General features: G+C 43.2%; 1 protein-coding gene across 4 annotated transcripts in view; it reads left to right on the forward strand.

Moving 5' to 3' along the window:
- Positions 1-19,578, forward strand: part of CDK17 (cyclin dependent kinase 17) — a 226,138-nt gene that overhangs the window by 76,869 nt on the left and 129,691 nt on the right. The window contains exon 1 of one of the 4 annotated variants that reach the window (XM_077265525.1): positions 14,447-14,578. The exons of the other annotated variants lie outside the window; for them this stretch is intronic. The gene's annotated coding sequence lies outside the window, so the exon portion shown is untranslated. Of the gene's footprint in view, positions 1-14,446; positions 14,579-19,578 lie in introns of those variants that run through there. 4 annotated transcript variants of the gene reach the window in all.

Genomic DNA, 19,578 nt, shown 5'->3' on the forward strand with positions numbered 1-19,578 from the left:
GAGCCCTGCAATCCCTTTCAGCCAGTTTATCCTCTTAAACACATGCAGTGTTTAGCTGCTGTTTTCACCCCACAGCTCTGTAGCCTTTGTGCAGCGGAGATGAAAGCTTCAGAATACTTTTCTTTTACTGACTGCATGGTGAATGGCAACCTTTGTGTGTGCAGATTGCAGTTCTGTTGCTTTGGTTCTTGTGAGATGAATACCATAGAGTACATTTCTCTATTCCATCTACTCATATCTTTGTATACCAGCAGCACTGTGTGTGCATGTCATCTTTACCAATCTTAATTTATCTTTGTTTCCAAGTCAAAAATTAGTTGTTCCAGAACTCTTGAAATTTTGAAAATGTCCCTGGTAAATTCAGGTGTGTTGTGGTGAAAAGAGGCAGAATTTTTGAAAACCAACAAAAAGTGGGTCGGAAGTGCTACAGGGGGCTGAATTAAAATGTTATTTTACATACTGAGATGTTGGTAAGTATTGAGCACTAGAATTAGGGTTCTGAGCCCCTAATGGGCGTTATGTTTCTCAAGGGATACCCCCTTTGAATTTGGTAATCCACTTCCTCCAATGCTGATTTGGCTTTCCAGCTGTTGAAAGCTGTAGCAGGCATTTGTAAAGAATTATTCACATCTTATCAAATAGTCACCTTTCTATACCTGGCTATCAGTTGTGCCCTAGAAAATGAATCAAGCCCATTGCTACTGCTCCACTCCAATAAGAGTGCTTTAGAACCCCAATTTGTAGGGAACCCAGAGGTGGGGTTCTTATTAACCAGCCTGTCATTGACTATTCTGTTTATTTTACATGCTTCTATAGTCCAATTAATTCCACAGCACTTTACAGATTTTATCATCACTGTCCCCTATAGGGCTCATAATCTAAATTCCCTACCAGTGTGTCTATGGGGTGTGGGAGGAAACACAAATAAACATGAGGAGAACATACATACTCCTTGCAGATGTTGTCCTTGGTGGTATTTGAACCCAGGACCCCATCACTGCAAATCAACAGTGCTAAGCAGTGAGCCACCTTGTTTCTGAATGCCAATATTTAGAGCAAGTGAATTGTAGCATTTGTTACAGCAGTGTAAAGGATTTGTATTACATAAGCTGCACACAGCCTGCAGCATCAAGAACTATAGCGTTTACCACGCTCTGGATTGCTTACATAGCAGGTTTTTCTTCTCCATAGTCTATGCATTTTCTGCATACTCACTATTCCAGTTGTGCACCAGATTCAAAGTCATGATGTTATGTAGCAAAACCATACTTTCACCAAGCTGTGCAGATTCCTAAAAGGTTGTGTGCATGTTTTAAAGCCTTTAAAGAAAGAAAAAGTGTGTGTGTGTATAATATATATGTTGTGGTCATATGATTTCTGCTTCGACTTGCGTCTCACACAGCGAGTCAAAAACAAAATCCTGTTGATAAAAAAAAATAAAAAAAACTCAGTTTTTGGAAGGAAAATAGAAGCACAAAAACTACAATGGTCGCTGACATGAAGGTGTTAAAGTGAGGGAAAACCCCTTCCATGGAAAATGAATAGTCTAAAGCATTGCCTGTGAGTGGCACTGTAAGTGGTTAATAGCAGCAGTGACTTGCATCCTTTTGTGCCAATAAATGGTGTCCCCACACTCCTGACACTTAGCTATGTGCACACGTCAGGATTTCTTGCAGAAATTTCCTGACAAAAAACGGACATTTCTGCCAGAAATCCGCATGCGTCTTTTTCGCGTTTTTCCCCAAAGCATTGAAAAACGCGAAAAATCCGCAAAATTAATGAACATGCCGCTTTCTTTTTTTACAGCAATGCGTTTTTTTTCCGCGGGAAAAAAACACATCATGTGCACAAAAATTGCAGAATGCATTCTAAATGATAGGATGCATAATGTATATATGTATGCATTTTTAATGAGTTATCGCGAAAAAACCTGAACGTGTGCACATACCCTTACTATTGCTGCCCTCACTGTCTGCTCCATTTTTTTTTATAATGCCCCATTACGATCCTTGATGCTGAGTGGAAAGATCTTCTGTGTAACCTTCTCACAGGTTAGAGGCTGCTGCAAGTGATGATGCAATGTCCTAGGAAAGATGGTGCTCTGTGTCCTGAATGTAGAGGTGATAGTCCACCGTGATCTCTCCAGGCTGCAGTGTGCCTAGCTACAGGGGACGTTCGCTGCCTCATGCCCACCTCTGCGCTCATTGTACTTGTTCAGCTACGTATAATAATAACCTGCATACAGTCACCGCTTCATTCTCATCACTTTCACGTTGTTCTATGGTGTGGGCGGATTTCACACCCACACTCCGTGTGGGCGAACGCTGTGCACAGTAGCACTGCTATTCTATTGTTATATTCATAGCACAGGCGAGAGAAAGGACTTGTATATGTACACCCCACACCGGAAACTGCTGCAAATAATCCTATGAATTGTAGGAATATTGGATATCAGTTTACTGATGATTTGAGAATAAGAAGCGGATGTGAAGGTGGGCGGTGGGGGGAAGCAACTCAAAATGATTCCTCTGGTATGTGAGGTCCCTTAGCCAGGGTGATGAGTAGGAGAATGGCTGTCAGAACTCCAACTATATTTATTATTTGTCAACATTTCTAATGGAGATTTTCCACAACATGCATTTATGGCAATTCCATTAGATTTGCTGTTCTTAGAACTTTGGCTTATTTCTGAAACTGCATGGCTAAAGGTACCGTCACACTCAGCAACTTTGCAAAGAGAACGACAACAATCCGTGACGTTGCAGCGTCCTGGATAGCGATCTCGTTGAGTTTGACACGCAGCAGCGATCTGGATCCCGCTGTGCCATCGCTGGTCGGAGCTAGAAGTCCAGAACTTTATTTCGTCGCCAGGTCGGCGTGTATCGTCATGTTTGACATCAAAAGCAACGACGCCAGCAACGAGCATAGGGGGCATCGCAGCGTCTCCTTCTAGCCAATCGGTACACTCCGGCTGTTTGACATGGAGCTAACAACCAGCGAGAACGAGAAGTGAGTCGCCGTTACGTCACTGGATCGCTCCTGCATCTTTCTGGAGTTGCTGTGTTTGACATCTCTACAGCGACCTAAACGGCGACGCTCCAGCGATCTAGTTTAGGTTGCCTCGTTGTCTATATCACCGCAGCGTCGCTGAGTGTGACGGTACCTTTAGTGAATTGTTTGAGCTGTAACACAACCTAATTTACGTAGAGGTGGTCCACCTTATTGCAGACAAGAAGGGGGCTGGCTTATCTACTGAAATGAGCCAGTCAGCCAGTCCCCTTCACACACTGCACTGGACAGGTGCTAACACAGTGAGTTCTCCCCTGCAAGTGTCAGGACCCGATTCTCAAGATTGGGGCAGATTTCTTAATTCAAGTATTTTAGTAAGTTTAATCTTTTTACACGTGTAAAACAACTTTTTTTTGAGTGGTTACAACTCATTCAGTTTTCAAAACCAAAGAGACTGGTGCTGTTTTGGTAAAACCTTGGCTCAGACTCATCAGGAGACTTGCGTTTTGTACACTAGTTTTTACAGAGGATGAATTGGGCACATCGTTCAGCCGGCACTTGTTTGGTGTAAAGTATGATGGCTTTGCTGGCCCCTCTTCCAAGTGCCTCCTACTTTTCAAGCATTTGTTCCAGGAATGGTGTAAAACACTAAAAGCCGCAAACTTTCAAGCCATTTTACACTCTAATTTGGGTTAAAACTGATGAATCCACCCCATGTCTTCATAAACTCCATTGTTATACAATTAATATGATCCAGGTAAATCCCCTTTAAGTGTAGAATGTTTTATTAGTAATCATTCTTTCTGCAGTCATTGTCTCTCGTTTGTGGATGGGTTTCCCTCATGTGGCACTGTTATATATACATTTCAACTCTGTTTTATTGTTTGTGCCTGAAATTGAATATAAAATAAATGCTTTTGAACTGTTAAATCTGGGATTCTATTCACAATATCCTGTATGCAGGAATCCACAATGGAGACAGGAATGCTTGAAAATTCAATCATTAGAGAGCTGTAGAAGGTTTAGGGGAAAATTGCTTGTAGGCCCCTCATCACAGGGCAGTACAGACGGAGGCGCAGTATCTGTAACATATGAATAATACATGGGTGCCTGGGGAATTGGATATGGAGCAGAAAGGGATAGGGGAAAGAATGCAGCAATAGATTCTGATTGTGTCTGGTGAACTGATCCTTTAGGAAACATTATTTTTACAGTGTTGAGAATATATAGAAACCTTTAATTGTTTTCAATTTTTCATTACATTGGTTGAGTGCTCAGATCATGTTATAAATATGAAGTAAATCTATCCAGGGTAATAGAGACCCCTCAGTAACTATGAGAAGACCACACATGCTAGTATACCAATATGAATGGTGTTTTTTCCTGGCGTTTTTAAACTGTATAAAGACAAATGCATGTGAATACCACCATGATACAATAAAATGCCAAATAGCCTGCTTCATATTTTCCTAAAAGCTATATACTAATGAGTCTGGTGTATTCATGAGTGCCATGCTTTTCCTGCCCTTCTCACAATAATTGGCAGGTGCAGTGTTCATCAGCATTGTGAAGTATGAGGGAAGCCAGACTAATAACGGTCTGTCTCCGGTTAGATCTATTAACCAAACTGCACAACACGTATGGTGTCATGATGGCTAATGGGTCCCTATACTGTGCTGTCATTGCCTGTCATTAATGACGCCATCACATCTTGCTCTTATTTGTACTGATGTACAAGCCTACGTTCCACCATACCGCTACACGACTAGCTCTCCCCTCCCCTACTGTATCCTCACCCATCCCTTGTAGACTGGGAGCCCCCCAGGCAGGGTCCTCTCTCCTCCATACAAGTCGGTGACTCGTTTTGTTCAAGGTTATTGTGCTTGTTATTGTTTGTGTATACCCCTCTTCACATGTGAAGCGCCATGGAATAAATGACGCTATAATAATAATGTACACTATTACCTTATTATAAATGTTATTATGAGAAGACTGTACATGGACTAATCCCCTGAACAAACACCGATCATTCAGGGAGAATGTAAAAAGTTAGTCAACGCTTGTTTACAGGCACTTTTTTCTTTTCTTTTTTTTTTTCTTTTTCAGGCAGCTGCAACTGTATAAAAACAATTTGTCAGTATGATTTTCGGTCCCCGTTCTGGTTTCATAATATCTGCAGTATCTGTCTTGTAAATATAGATAGATTTTACATAGGTAATGATTTTTGGCCTGCATGAGGCCTGATTTAGACATCCATTTCTCACCAGATTCGATCTCTAATTTTTTTTTTTAACAGATTATAATGTACTAGATGGTGGCCCGATTCTAGAACACATCGGGTATTCTAGAATATGCATGTCCACATAGTATATTGCCCAGTGACGTAGTATATTGCCCAGTGACGTAGTATATTGCCCAGTGACGTAGTATATTGCCCAGTGACGTAGTATATTGCCCAGTGACGTAGTATATTGCCCAGTGACGTAGTATATTGCCCAGTGACGTAGTATATTGCCCAGTGACGTAGTATATTGCCCAGTGACGTAGTATATTGCCCAGTGACGTAGTATATTGCCCAGTGACGTAGTATATTGCCCAGTGACGTAGTATGCAGCACAGTGACGTAGTATGCAGCACAGAGCCACGTAGTATGCAGCACAGAGCCACGTAGTATATTGCACAGCGACGTAGTATACAGCACAGAGCCACATAGTATATTGCCCAGCCTGTGTTCGGTTCAGGCGGCAGCTTCCGGTCCGAGGGTGTGATGACGTCGTGGTCACATGACCGTGACGACACGGCAGGTCCTTCTCGCGCAGGCACGCAGGGCCTGCAATGACGTCGCGGTCTCATGACTGTGACGTCATGGCAGGTCCTTCACGCGCAGGGCCTGTGATGACGTCGCGGTCACATGACCGTGACGTCATGGCAGGTCCTTGTCGCACACCAACCTTAGCACCGGAACCTGCCACTTGCATGGACCGGTCACCGGAGCGGCGGAAGGTGAGTATATAATTTTTATTTTTTTTTTTCTGCAGGTTTCTGCCAGAGTTGCACCAGAATACTAAGTTTTTCCTACTAGAGTCTAGTTTGTGGTAAAGTTGCGTGGTCTTTGCTGCAATTTCATTGAAACATTGCCTTTTTATGCAACTTGGGAAAGCTGCAATGTGTGAATGCAATCTTGGGGTCCATTTAAACTGCAAGGCTATCATGAACCTGCGTTTTTAGGACTCCAGATAATCGTTCAGTGTAGACGGGCTGCAGAATGTGCAAAATGCTCCTTCATTGGGTGAAATGATCTTTTAGTTTTGTTAACTTGAAAGATCATCTTTCTCGGCAGCAACTGAACCCGTGCTGCCGAAGACAATGGCATTACTGATCATTCTGTGCACATATTGAGACCTGCTTGTCTGAACAGCCGCTTTACAAATATGTACTAGTCGACTGTCTCTTGCCATATCCCGTTGAGTATTGTAAACTGGCCTTTACTCTGACTAAATTTCATATAATACATTCGATGATGCCAAGTCATTCACCCGCCTCCTGCAATAACCATACACCCGCGTGAGCCGGGTGTGTCTGTGTCTCAGTGGGGAGATTGTAGGGCCGCCAGACACCACTCTAGCAGCAACAGACCCTCATCTTTTGGCCTCCCCAATGTCTGCCATTGGAAAGTCCCCCATACACCAAGTTTGTTACTCATCCCAAAAGAGCCAACATTGATCTATCTGTGGCCAGCTTGAGAAAAGAAAGAGGAAAATGCATAAATCAGGTATCTTTCCCCTTGTTACTCATGACCCTTATTGAGAGATGTTGGCCCATGCTAAGAATAGTTAGAAATGTATGCTAATCAGGAGCACTGGACCATGATTGCCATATAATGTAATATATACATCACGTTGCGCTGATTTCAGTGTTGCACGTTATTTCCCCTCTTTACTTTTTTGTGTCAGGCTTATTATTTGTCTGTCTATTAGTACAGCTCTCAAGTATTATCTTCAGTGGGCTTACAAATTAAATGGTTTAATGGTCTGAAACCTCTGCCGAGGAATGGATTCAGAATCATGCTGACATTTCTAAGTGTCAACCCTGGTCACATACAAACAGAATTGAATATTAGAAGCAAAATGAGAACTGTTTAGCTTTTACTAGGGATATTGACTGTGCCATTGACTGCTTGGACAGACCTGCGTGTAGCTTGGAATACATTAGCAGCTATGTCATCATTTTACAGTTGTAACTTTAGTATGTTACTTTGTGCCAAAGCAATGGAAACCTAAAGCCATTTATTATTTTACATTTAGCTCAGCAAATGGTAAGATCCAAACCAAAGCGGTCTGTGTACTGTCAGTGTGTATCGGAGAGAAGTGGCACTTTCACACTTTTGGTTTGTCTTGGTACCTCCAAGACGTTTCCCCGGGCTTCTTTACAGTACGTAGATAATAATTTAATTTATTTTATAATAATAATAATAATTTTATTTATATAGCGCCAACATATTCCGCAGCGCTTTACAAATTATAGAGGGGACTTGTACAGACAATAGACATTACAGCATAACAGAAATCACAGTTCAAAACAGATACCAGGAGGAATGAGGGCCCTGCTCGCAAGCTTACAAACTATGAGGAAAAGGGGAGACACGAGAGGTGGATGGTAACAATTGCTTTAGTTATTTGGACCAGCCATAGTGTGAGGCTCGGGTGTTCATGTAAAGCTGCATGAACCAGTTAACAGCCTAAGTATGTAGCAGTACAGACACAGAGGCTATTAACTGCATAAAGTGTATGAGAACATGATACGAGGAACCTCATTATGGGTTTTTTTTTTATGGTAGGCCACACAGGGATAGTTAGGTTAATGCATTGAGGCGGTAGGCCAGTCTGAACAAATGAGTTTTTAGGGCACGCTTAAAACTGTGGGGATTGGGGATTAATCGTATTAACCTGGGTAGTGCATTCCAAAGAATCGGCGCAGCACGTGTAAAGTCTTGGAGACGGGAGTGGGAGGTTCTGATTATTGAGGATGCTAACCTGAGGTCATTAGCGGAGCGGAGGGCACGGGTAGGGTGGTAGACTGAGACTGAGATATTCTTCATCTCTTACATGCTTACTCAAGAATAAGGTGTGGTTGGTTTTTCCTCACGTCATGAGTCAGATCTTGCTTCCACTTGTACAGGAAACAAAGGTTTGTATACTTCAACGCAAATTTCCGTGTATTTCCTTTAGTCACTCAGCCATGTATTTCCTGAAAGCACGCACAGTCAGAGGCGATCACATATTTTCCAGGGTACAGTATGATGTTAACTGTTCCCATGTTAAAATGTGCAATACCATTTAGAGGTAAAATTCTACCAGAAATATTCAATTATTGAGAAATTCTATAAAAATGTTTTGCTATTTCATTTAAAAGGTGTTCTGGTTATCGCCTGTTTAAAGGACAGGCGAGTGCTACACTGGTGAAGGTCTTGTTGAAATATTATAAACTGGTATGAAATAGTCAGTCTGTCCATGGCCAGCTTTGGAAGTTTGGGCGCTTTTTATGTGGCATCCATTGTATGTCGTAGCTTCATTCACAATTCTGCAGACTTCAGAGCGGAGATCTGCGTAGTCCATCCCTGTCAACATCGGACTTAAACACACAGATGAATTGCATTCTGATATAGGATTGCTGCATTTCCTATACCTGGCTTTTGCTATGACACAGATGTCCTTGACAAAGACCCCTTTCAGGCAAAATGTTGGACCATATATGTTTTAACTCCTTGCCCGGATGAAAATAAATTTCACTTGCAGCAATATGTACAGTTCTGTGAGGTAAAGCATTTCCTGCTAGTTTTTAAAGGTTTTACCTCACATAAAGTGGCTACAATCCCATGCTGGCGTACTTCACAGACTGATAGGAAAAAGGTAAAAGTTTATCAGTTTGCTCACTTGAGGAAAAATTAAAAGCTGTGACTAAACTCTGTGACTGCTGAAACTCCGGACAAAAGCGCGGATGAAGCTCAGTCTGTTATTCTCACGCATGGAACAAAAGTGAAAGTCTGAATGAGCCCTTATGGAAGCTGCATCCCTTATTATGCTGTGTTTCCGTAACTTCCTTTAAATCCAGCCTGTCATGTCATTTTTAGCAGCTGTAAACTATCCCCAGTGCATTGTTAGTGATGCAATGTGCATCACGAACATTGTTTGTTTAATTAGAAACGGTGCTGTCATCATGTCGTACAAGCCCTTTATATCGTTAGATCATACCTGCTCATTTAGTCATGGAGCGTGCATCATTTTGCGCAGTCATGGTTGTGGCCGCCCACCCAGTTTGATGATCTGCGTTGCGCCGATGTCACTAAAGATGCTAAAAATGACATGACCGTTTCCCTGTAACTTCTATGGGAGTTGCGGAAGCAATGTGAGTCAGCCATGCTTGGCTCTTGCCATAGCGCCACCTCGTCTGCTCAGAGCCTGGCTGATAAGCACCTATGCCAAGCTGAACGCGTCCCATTTTCCTGTAACAGGAAGGCTCACACTACAATATCACTATTGTACAACACTCGGCCTTATATTGTGTGTGGCACAAGCCCATTTCTTGTGTTGGAAATGTGCCCTTTGAAACGGTTCACTTTATTCTGCCTATGACGCCAAAAGGGCAGCTGTGTGTCACTACCAGATGGCACTTTTGCTTTCTCTGCTACTAATTAAAATCTTTAAAGCTCTTTGCATGCCAGTGAGCTGAACAAAAGGGAAATTGTTACATTTTATCCAGCCTAGCCATTATTATTATTATGAGCAGACAGTGTATATTATGTAAAACCTGGATACACCTTGTAAAGGTTTTTTATGAGGCTTTTTAACATCTTCATTCTGACAGCATTTTTCCCTAGCAGTGAAGTGACTGCTGCTTTTCCCCAGTTCTGAGCTCTACATTGTTTTACTATATGTATGTCACTTATAGCTGCAGGCAAGTTGTCTTCTGTTTCATTAAAAACTTGTTTTCTACACTGTGAGTTTGTCTACATAACCTTACAAACTTGGGAGATCTATAGATCACTACCACTTGTAAGTGACGGCCACAACTGTCGGCTGACTCAATGAAGTGAGACGGCTCATGAAAAAAATCAGTGTCCAATAGGAAATAAAGATATTGCAAGTTTCAGCAACGTACATTAAAGGAGTCGTCCACTACAGGACAGACTCAGATTAATCCAGTATAGGAAAAAAATCATGTATCAAACCCCATACAATCTTTATTGTTAAAATGGAGGGCAATCCATGCCACCAAAAAGTGACCAAACCACAACAAAAACAAACAGAAACGTGTTCCACCCAGTTAAAAACTAAGGGGTAAAGCTAGCAGTCCCTATAACGGTACCTAGACGATAGCTGCCTGACGGCGGAGGTTGGCACCCTAGGGGGGAGCGTTTTGGCGCCCCCGCTCCTCGATGACTGACCCTAGTGGCCCTGATGAACCCTACAACCTCTGGTGAATCCCACTACCCGTAGGCTAAAGGACCACTGATTCTAAACAGACAACAACTCTTCTAAGGAACGCTAGCACCCATAGAAATTAAAAACAATATGAACACATGAGGACCAGACTGGTGATCAGATTAGCGAGTCTGAGCCGAAATAGGTACCTCTCTTTGGTGGCTACTATGGCCAATATGCCCCTACCCCTCAAAGCTGCGGCTATTAATTGAAGCCAGAATACAAATCAAATACAAAAGCTGAACACCAAGTGTGTCACAACCGGATACACTAATACACTTTTGTCCAATGTGTGTGTCAGCACAATATGGATCAGCCTATACCACCGCAGTTATGATAACAGTGTATAGCCCGCACGTGCTTGAGACCACCAACTGACACTCATATACACACACTATCTGTTATCGATATATACACTATTGGTGTTCAGCAGCCACCATCACATAGATACTGAGGAAATCGTTGCTACTCATCTGTATCACTCCAGACTTCCCACCACGTCTGTCCTTTCAGTATTAACGCCTCAACGCGTTTCGCCTGCCTAGGCTCATCAGGAGGCTCGATGAAATGATAACTTTGTGTCCCACATAGATTGGCTGCGTGCCCGCCGATATCTACTCACTTTTATTTCTCCCGCTTGTTACACCATGTCCAGGCCACTCCCCTTGGCTTCCTGCCTCGTATTCCCATCCATTCCTGTACATAACCCCCGTGCGCATGCGCGAGCTGGAGCGCAAACTGCGCCCATCTATTCCATACAGGCTTACTACGGGCGTGCGAGCGCTTCCGGTTCATCCGGAAACTACTTCCTGTCTGCGTCATGGTCAGGTGCTAACCGTAATTGTGTGACTGCAGCCGGTTGCCTAGCAACCCCATGGGAGCGTCTGTTTATTTATATTCCTGCCCCCACCGTTGAGTACCTTTGGAGCATTTTGAAGCGCTCGCCATAGATATCTAGTTAGATCGAGTTACATCGCACCATAGAGAAGAGACTACTTGCTTCAACTCTTCCATAGGTATCTGGTTAGGTCGAGTTACATCGCACCATAGAGAAGCGACTACTTGCTTCAACTCTTCTACCTACTACTGGATATCTTCACACCGGTTAGGGCGGGTTAAAATCATGCATCTCAGCAGGATATACCAAATCATTCAAAGATATGCATGTCACACTTTATATCCACCACCCCCAACCGCCCCCAAGATATCAATCATACAGGCAGCACTCACAGGTAAACCCTGCTTTTTACCGGTAATTTACGTGTAACGGGGAAACTTGAAAAAGAAAAAACGATGTCAAGGATACAATATATGAATATATATAATTTCTGAAAACTAAGAAATCTCTACATCAGTTTACATGGTTCAGTTGTCGGAAGCCCTGTCAAATTCCTATTACATACAGGTATACAGAGAACGCGCCTTCCAGAGTATTTATAGAAAACATGCATATGAAACCTGTTCATTTAGGCCAAGAGGCTCCCGGGACTCCATTCTAAATATCCATTCACATTCACGGCGTAGAATTGATTTATCTATATTGCCCCCCCTGGGGTTGGCACTGACCACCTCCATGATAGTGAATCTAACTCCCGTTATATCATCGCCATGGTGGGAGCGCATATGTTTGGCTAGTGGGGTGTCCCGATTATTTCTAATATCTCCCATATGCTCCCCCACTCTTCTCCTGAACTCCCTCTTTGTCTTGCCCACGTAGTCTCTAGGGCATGGGCAGGAGGCCACATATACCACACCCATAGTCTTACAATTAGAGAACTCTCTGTGGTAAAAGATTTTCCCTGTGGCGGAGCTCTGGAATCTTTTGCCCGGTTTCATCCACTTACAGAGGCTACAGTCGCCGCATTTAAAAAAACCACAAGGTCTCCTGTCCAACCAAGTGCCTCCAGTCTTGGGTCTCTGATATTGGCTATGTACAAGCATGTCTCTAATTGACCTGCCCTTCCTAAATGTAATATTCGGGCGGTCACCCACCAATTCCTTCAGGTCAGGATCAAATTTAAGGATGTCCCAGTGTTTTGTGAAGATCTTCCTTACATCCTCATGTCGTGAGTCAAACGTTCCAATCACCCTCACCACTTCGCCAGGGTCATCTTTTACGTGTTTTTGCAACAACCTCTGGCGATCCGTCATTCTAGCACAGTTAAAAGCTGTATCTATGACGTGTCTCGGGTACCCCTTTTCTTGGAACCTATCTGACATCTCTGCCGCCTGACTTTTGAACATGTCAAGTCTGGAACAGTTTCTCCTCAGCCTAAGAAACTGTCCCTTGGGGATCCCTCTCTTGAGGGGAGTAGGGTGGTGGCTATGCCAATGCAGTAGGCCGTTAGTGCTTGTAGGCTTCCGGTAAATGCTCGTAGAGACTCCTCCATGCGCCTCCTTTTTTATATTAATGTCCAGAAACGCCAGTTCCGTCTCACTAATCTCAAAGGTGAACCTAAGACCCATATCGTTGATGTTAAGGACTCGTAGGAACTCATGGAACTCCTCCTTTTGCCCCGTCCACACTACAAGCACATCATCGATATACCTATACCACATAGATATATGCTCATGCCACCATTCCTCCTCACCCCCGAACACCACAGTCTCCTCCCACCAGCCCAGGAACAAGTGGCCATAGTAGCCACCAAAGAGAGGTACCTATTTCGGCTCAGACTCGCTAATCTGATCACCAGTCTGGTCCTCATGTGTTCATATTGTTTTTAATTTCTATGGGTGCTAGCGTTCCTTAGAAGAGTTGTTGTCTGTTTAGAATCAGTGGTCCTTTAGCCTACGGGTAGTGGGATTCACCAGAGGTTGTAGGGTTCATCAGGGCCACTAGGGTCAGTCATCGAGGACTGCCTCTGTAAGTGGATGAAACCGGGCAAAAGATTCCAGAGCTCCGCCACAGGGAAAATCTTTTACCACAGAGAGTTCTCTAATTGTAAGACTATGGGTGTGGTATATGTGGCCTCCTGCCCATGCCCTAGAGACTACGTGGGCAAGACAAAGAGGGAGTTCAGGAGAAGAGTGGGGGAGCATATGGGAGATATTAGAAATAATCGGGACACCCCACTAGCCAAACATATGCGCTCCCACCATGGCGATGATATAACGGGAGTTAGATTCACTATCATGGAGGTGGTCAGTGCCAACCCCAGGGGGGGCAATATAGATAAATCAATTCTACGCCGTGAATGTGAATGGATATTTAGAATGGAGTCCCGGGAGCCTCTTGGCCTAAATGAACAGGTTTCATATGCATGTTTTCTATAAATACTCTGGAAGGCGCGTTCTCTGTATACCTGTATGTAATAGGAATTTGACAGGGCTTCCGACAACTGAACCATGTAAACTGATGTAGAGATTTCTTAGTTTTCAGAAATTATATATATTCATATATTGTATCCTTGACATCGTTTTTTCTTTTTCAAGTTTCCCCGTTACACGTAAATTACCGGTAAAAAGCAGGGTTTACCTGTGAGTGCTGCCTGTATGATTGATATCTTGGGGGCGGTTGGGGGTGGTGGATATAAAGTGTGACATGCATATCTTTGAATGATTTGGTATATCCTGCTGAGATGCATGATTTTAACCCGCCCTAACCGGTGTGAAGATATCCAGTAGTAGGTAGAAGAGTTGAAGCAAGTAGTCGCTTCTCTATGGTGCGATGTAACTCGACCTAACCAGATACCTATGGAAGAGTTGAAGCAAGTAGTCTCTTCTCTATGGTGCGATGTAACTCGATCTAACTAGATATCTATGGCGAGCGCTTCAAAATGCTCCAAAGGTACTCAACGGTGGGGGCAGGAATATAAATAAACAGACGCTCCCATGGGGTTGCTAGGCAACCGGCTGCAGTCACACAATTACGGTTAGCACCTGACCATGACGCAGACAGGAAGTAGTTTCCGGATGAACCGGAAGCGCTCGCACGCCCGTAGTAAGCCTGTATGGAATAGATGGGCGCAGTTTGCGCTCCAGCTCGCGCATGCGCACGGGGGTTATGTACAGGAATGGATGGGAATACGAGGCAGGAAGCCAAGGGGAGTGGCCTGGACATGGTGTAACAAGCGGGAGAAATAAAAGTGAGTAGATATCGGCGGGCACGCAGCCAATCTATGTGGGACACAAAGTTATCATTTCATCGAGCCTCCTGATGAGCCTAGGCAGGCGAAACGCGTTGAGGCGTTAATACTGAAAGGACAGACGGTGTGGGAAGTCTGGAGTGATACAGATGAGTAGCAACGATTTCCTCAGTATCTATGTGATGGTGGCTGCTGAACACCAATAGTGTATATATCGATAACAGATAGTGTGTGTATATGAGTGTCAGTTGGTGGTCTCAAGCACGTGCGGGCTATACACTGTTATCATAACTGCGGTGGTATAGGCTGATCCATATTGTGCTGACACACACATTGGACAAAAGTGTATTAGTGTATCCGGTTGTGACACACTTGGTGTTCAGCTTTTGTATTTGATTTGTATTCTGGCTTCAATTAATAGCCGCAGCTTTGAGGGGTAGGGGCATATTGGCCATAGTAGCCACCAAAGAGAGGTACCTATTTCGGCTCAGACTCGCTAATCTGATCACCAGTCTGGTCCTCATGTGTTCATATTGTTTTTAATTTCTATGGGTGCTAGCGTTCCTTAGAAGAGTTGTTGTCTGTTTAGAATCAGTGGTCCTTTAGCCTACGGGTAGTGGGATTCACCAGAGGTTGTAGGGTTCATCAGGGCCACTAGGGTCAGTCATCGAGGAGCGGGGGCGCCAAAACGCTCCCCCCTAGGGTGCCAACCTCCGCCGTCAGGCAGCTATCGTCTAGGTACCGTTATAGGGACTGCTAGCTTTACCCCTTAGTTTTTAACTGGGTGGAACACGTTTCTGTTTGTTTTTGTTGTGGTTTGGTCACTTTTTGGTGGCATGGATTGCCCTCCATTTTAACAATAAAGATTGTATGGGGTTTGATACATGATTTTTTTGCAATTTGAAAACCCTTTAATCCAATATAAAAGGTTTAGTTTTTAATCCAGTATAGGACACTGATTTTTTTTTTTTTTTAATTCATTTTTATTTTTTAATCCAGTGTAGTAATGACTCATTCAAAATATAGCCAATGTATACTCACCTCCTGCAACGCTTCCATTCCAGCAATGTCTGCACTGCTTTTCCTGGTGGGTTACTTGACATTGTTGTGTTGTGTGACCGCTGCAGCCTATCGGAGCTACTGACCAACTGCAGCTCATTAATATTCCGACCACTCTGAAGGAAAAGTTCAGGTTGCAGCAGCGCCACATGAAATGAGTATATGTTGTTTTCATTCAATCTTTCATCTCCTTTCCATCAGAGATAGGCAATTGGTTGTGCACCGTCTCCCAGTTTCATGTTCTTGGTTTTGGATGGTTAAGTAATTTACTCCCATAGATTGTAGTAGTTATAACGAGAGACAACAAATGTCTTACATGGGAAATATTTAATGAGCTTGTGCATTAAAGCTCATGTATTCCCATCATTCCCTGCCACACAGCGCGATGGTGATAATGAAGCGTAAATTGCTGGTATACGGAGTAGCGGCTGTATCTGTGCCGCCCTAGGGTTCATTCACCCCGCGCTATTACACTTCTGTCCTCCATGATGTGGAAAATATACAACCGCAAGAATGTGACTAATGGGCTAGTCATCGCTCTCCATGTAAACCGTGTGCCTTCTCTGTAATGATGGCAATAGCACGAATCTAGTCCACAATGCACTGCTGCTGGTAGACCTTTGGTTTTATTATAGTCCTCTTTTCTTTCTTTTCCCATGTATCTATTACGCTGTAAACGTGCGCTGTGTGTGTAGGATCTTGTGAACCTTTCACACTGATTTCTCAAGAAGGTGAGATTTTCACCATGTGACTCACTGAGAAAGATGCCGAAACTAGCAGGTGACTGTACATATCTCATTCTAAAAAGAAACCTATCTCTCTGATTTACAAAACGAATCCCAAAAGGAGCATGAATGCAAACGGCTAAACTTCCTTATTGAAAGGTGCTTGAATAGGAGCTAATGTGCAGTGCTCTGTCGGCCATGAAACTGTGGACCTGCATTGCAATGCTCCATACTCAGTTTTCATCAACCCGCCATTGGTGCTGATAGCAGCTTGTTGGTGGGGTTGCCAGGTATTGGATCCCCACATATCAACCATCTTTAAATTCGTTTTAAAGTTTGAACTTTACCTTATATTTGCTTTACATTTGTTGTTCTGACGCTCCATAGTCTGTTCTGGGTCACGCAGAGCGCAGCGCGATGAGGAGTCCGAGAAGAGGAGCAGAATGGCGCTGGATCATGGAGAAGGTGGCAGTAGGTGAGTATAGCTACACACCACACACTACACCTTGCCCTTAATGATAACAAAAACCCATGGGAGGGCTTTGTTAAATAAACATTTTGTGCTTTATATCCCCCCGATCCAGCGCCGAGTCTCTGCCACTGCCCCGTGTCTTCCCAACAGTGCTGTGCAGCCAATCGGTGAGCTCACTGGTAGCAGCACTGTAAACAGCAGTGTGTGAGCTTAGCAGCTTGTCATTTACTCTGGCGGAGCCACTGAGCTCCCTCATTCCCTGCAGCACTGCTGGTGTGATATCAGTGCTGCAAATAGTAGGATAGTGGCAGCAGTTCTGCTCCGAGACTGGGAAGGTTGAGTAAAGGACAGGGGTGGGCTTTATTGTATTGTTTTTATAAACATACTGCATGTGGGGGACACAACTTTCCTGTAAATAGAAAACCCATTTAATGTTTACAGGACAGCTCTTTCAATTTGTTTAGAAGGTTTACAAGTTAAGTTTCATGCACCTCCAATCACAAAATACCGGCCATCCATAAAAGCAATGGTTCTCTGAATGGGGGGATGTGATAACAAGTCTCACATTGGTTAGCAGTGTTCCTCTCTGCGCTGCATCCATTTGTGCAGTCTGTTCGCTTGTATTATACTGCACTTTGTGTGAATTCTGCCTCCGACCTGCCATGGTAATCCATGGTCCTCAACAACCGCCTACTGCCCATCTTCAATATTAGATCTGTTCTTTTAATGAATTTCCGCATTCTTTCTTATCCTTCCTAAGTGTTTTATATCCAACTATCTAAAAAGATGTGGTCTTGGCTCTTTGAGGGGAAGGTGACATTTACAATGCCTTATGGTTCCCTGGCAGAAATTTACCCTGTATGTTATTTTAGTTGAAGATTCAAGAATGTATAAATAGATTTAAGAGCGGATTTTTTTTTTTTTTTTTTTTTTTTTTTTTGGGGGGGGGGATTAAGTCTATTCGCGATTATCACATAGTCATCTGCTTCATAGAGTTCTGTGTTTCTATTAGCTGCTCCTTAAACTGTTGGGACCAGATAAAAATTACAATATGCCATACCCCCAATATCCATAAGTCTTTGCTTTCTGCATGAGTCTTATTTAACTCATCCTTTCTCAAGTTCAGTAAGGTGCAGCAAGGATTTGAAAAAGATGCCAAGAATCATGTAGATGTTAATTTATCTTGTTAAATGGGCTTTCCATGGTTTTTCTTTTATTTTTTTTAAAGTTTCATTGCCTTGCAGATGTAAAAACTAACTGCTACAGTTGCCCCCTGCAGGACCAGAACTACCTTTTCTATGTTGCCCCCAGCCTTTGTTGACAGGCTGAAGGGGTGACAGCACATCCGCAACCACTGGGCTCAGAAGTAATTGACATAAGGCCTTTAAACTCGTGATTGGCTGTAGCGGTCACAGGTGCTACAGTCACCACTGCAGTCTGTCATTAAAAGCTGGGAGCAACGGCAAAGTGTTAGTGCTGGACTTGTGGTATAGCTAAGTTTTATCTTTTTACACTGCAAGACTGATTTAAAATTAAAAAAAAAAAAAAAAATTAAAACCCTTTTAAACATTGGACATTTTTATTTTAACTAGGACAAGGTTGTTGTGCTTGCAAATACTGTAGCTGAAGACATATGAAAAGGTCTGGTCTGACACCAAATTTCTGCAAACTGCATACATTAGTATATGCATCACTAACACCTGGTAACTAGGCAAGTGTACTTAGAATCCATGTCAGAATGGCTGTCAAACTTCCAACTGCAGCTTGTACTGAGCAGTGTGAGATCTTAACAGGGATAAGCATACTGAGCTGTCAGTCACCCTGTAATGGGTCAAGATTGGCTGCTTAATCCTTCATGAAAGGTTGTCTCATTCTGCCATGGCTTCATAGTACTTTCACCATTGTCATCAGGTCTGAGAAATATTTAATAATGTAAGCAGTTTGTGTTGTGCAGTAAGGATTACTATAGAAATGAAAGCAGCACCCTAAAGGGATTGTGCGGTTTAGTGTAACTTTGTTTGCTATATTATTAAAAATCTGACTGAGCTTTATGGTCATGCTGTAGAAAGTTTCAGTTTGAAGTCTCTTTAGGAGATGTGTTGAAGAGCCGTGATTCCAGAGGACTGTGAGTCAGGGTTTGGTTTTTGTGTTTCTCATGTCCTGCATATTCCGATCCGTCACGTTCAGGAAGCAGGTGTGCCACCTAGTCCTGGTGCTTTCTGATCTCCTCCCTGGATATTTTCCTCTCTGAGGCCATGTTCCCACATACAGAAACGTAGATGTCTGTACTATAATATGCAATAGCAATCTGCTTTCAATTCTGCACAATTTTTGTGCAGAAATGCTGAGATTCCGTACTTAAAACACAACTGCATTTTTTACATGCGTTTTTTTCTGTTTCCGTGTAAAAGCCTATATGGAAAGAACCAACAATACACAGTTCAACATCTATAAATGCACAGTGGGCAGCGTGAGTTTTCATGAAATCACATCCACTTTACTTGACCTTTTAACCCTAGAACGCATACCCATAGAAATCTACACATTCACGCACCTGGGGCCTTTTAGGCCTGTTTACAATTATCATGGAATAACTCAAATAAAAATACTTTTCAAAGTTTATTGCAAAGTAAGGATGCATTCCCACTAGCGCAGGGGTCCGCCAGGACGGGATTCCGTAATGGATCTGACCTCCTGGTGACCCCAGCTAAGGCTGGCGGACGCATACCTGGGGCCTCGCAGGC

This window comes from Ranitomeya variabilis, chromosome 5 (genome assembly GCF_051348905.1).
Source record: "Ranitomeya variabilis isolate aRanVar5 chromosome 5, aRanVar5.hap1, whole genome shotgun sequence".
In the NCBI taxonomy this organism is placed as follows: Eukaryota; Metazoa; Chordata; class Amphibia; order Anura; family Dendrobatidae; genus Ranitomeya; species Ranitomeya variabilis.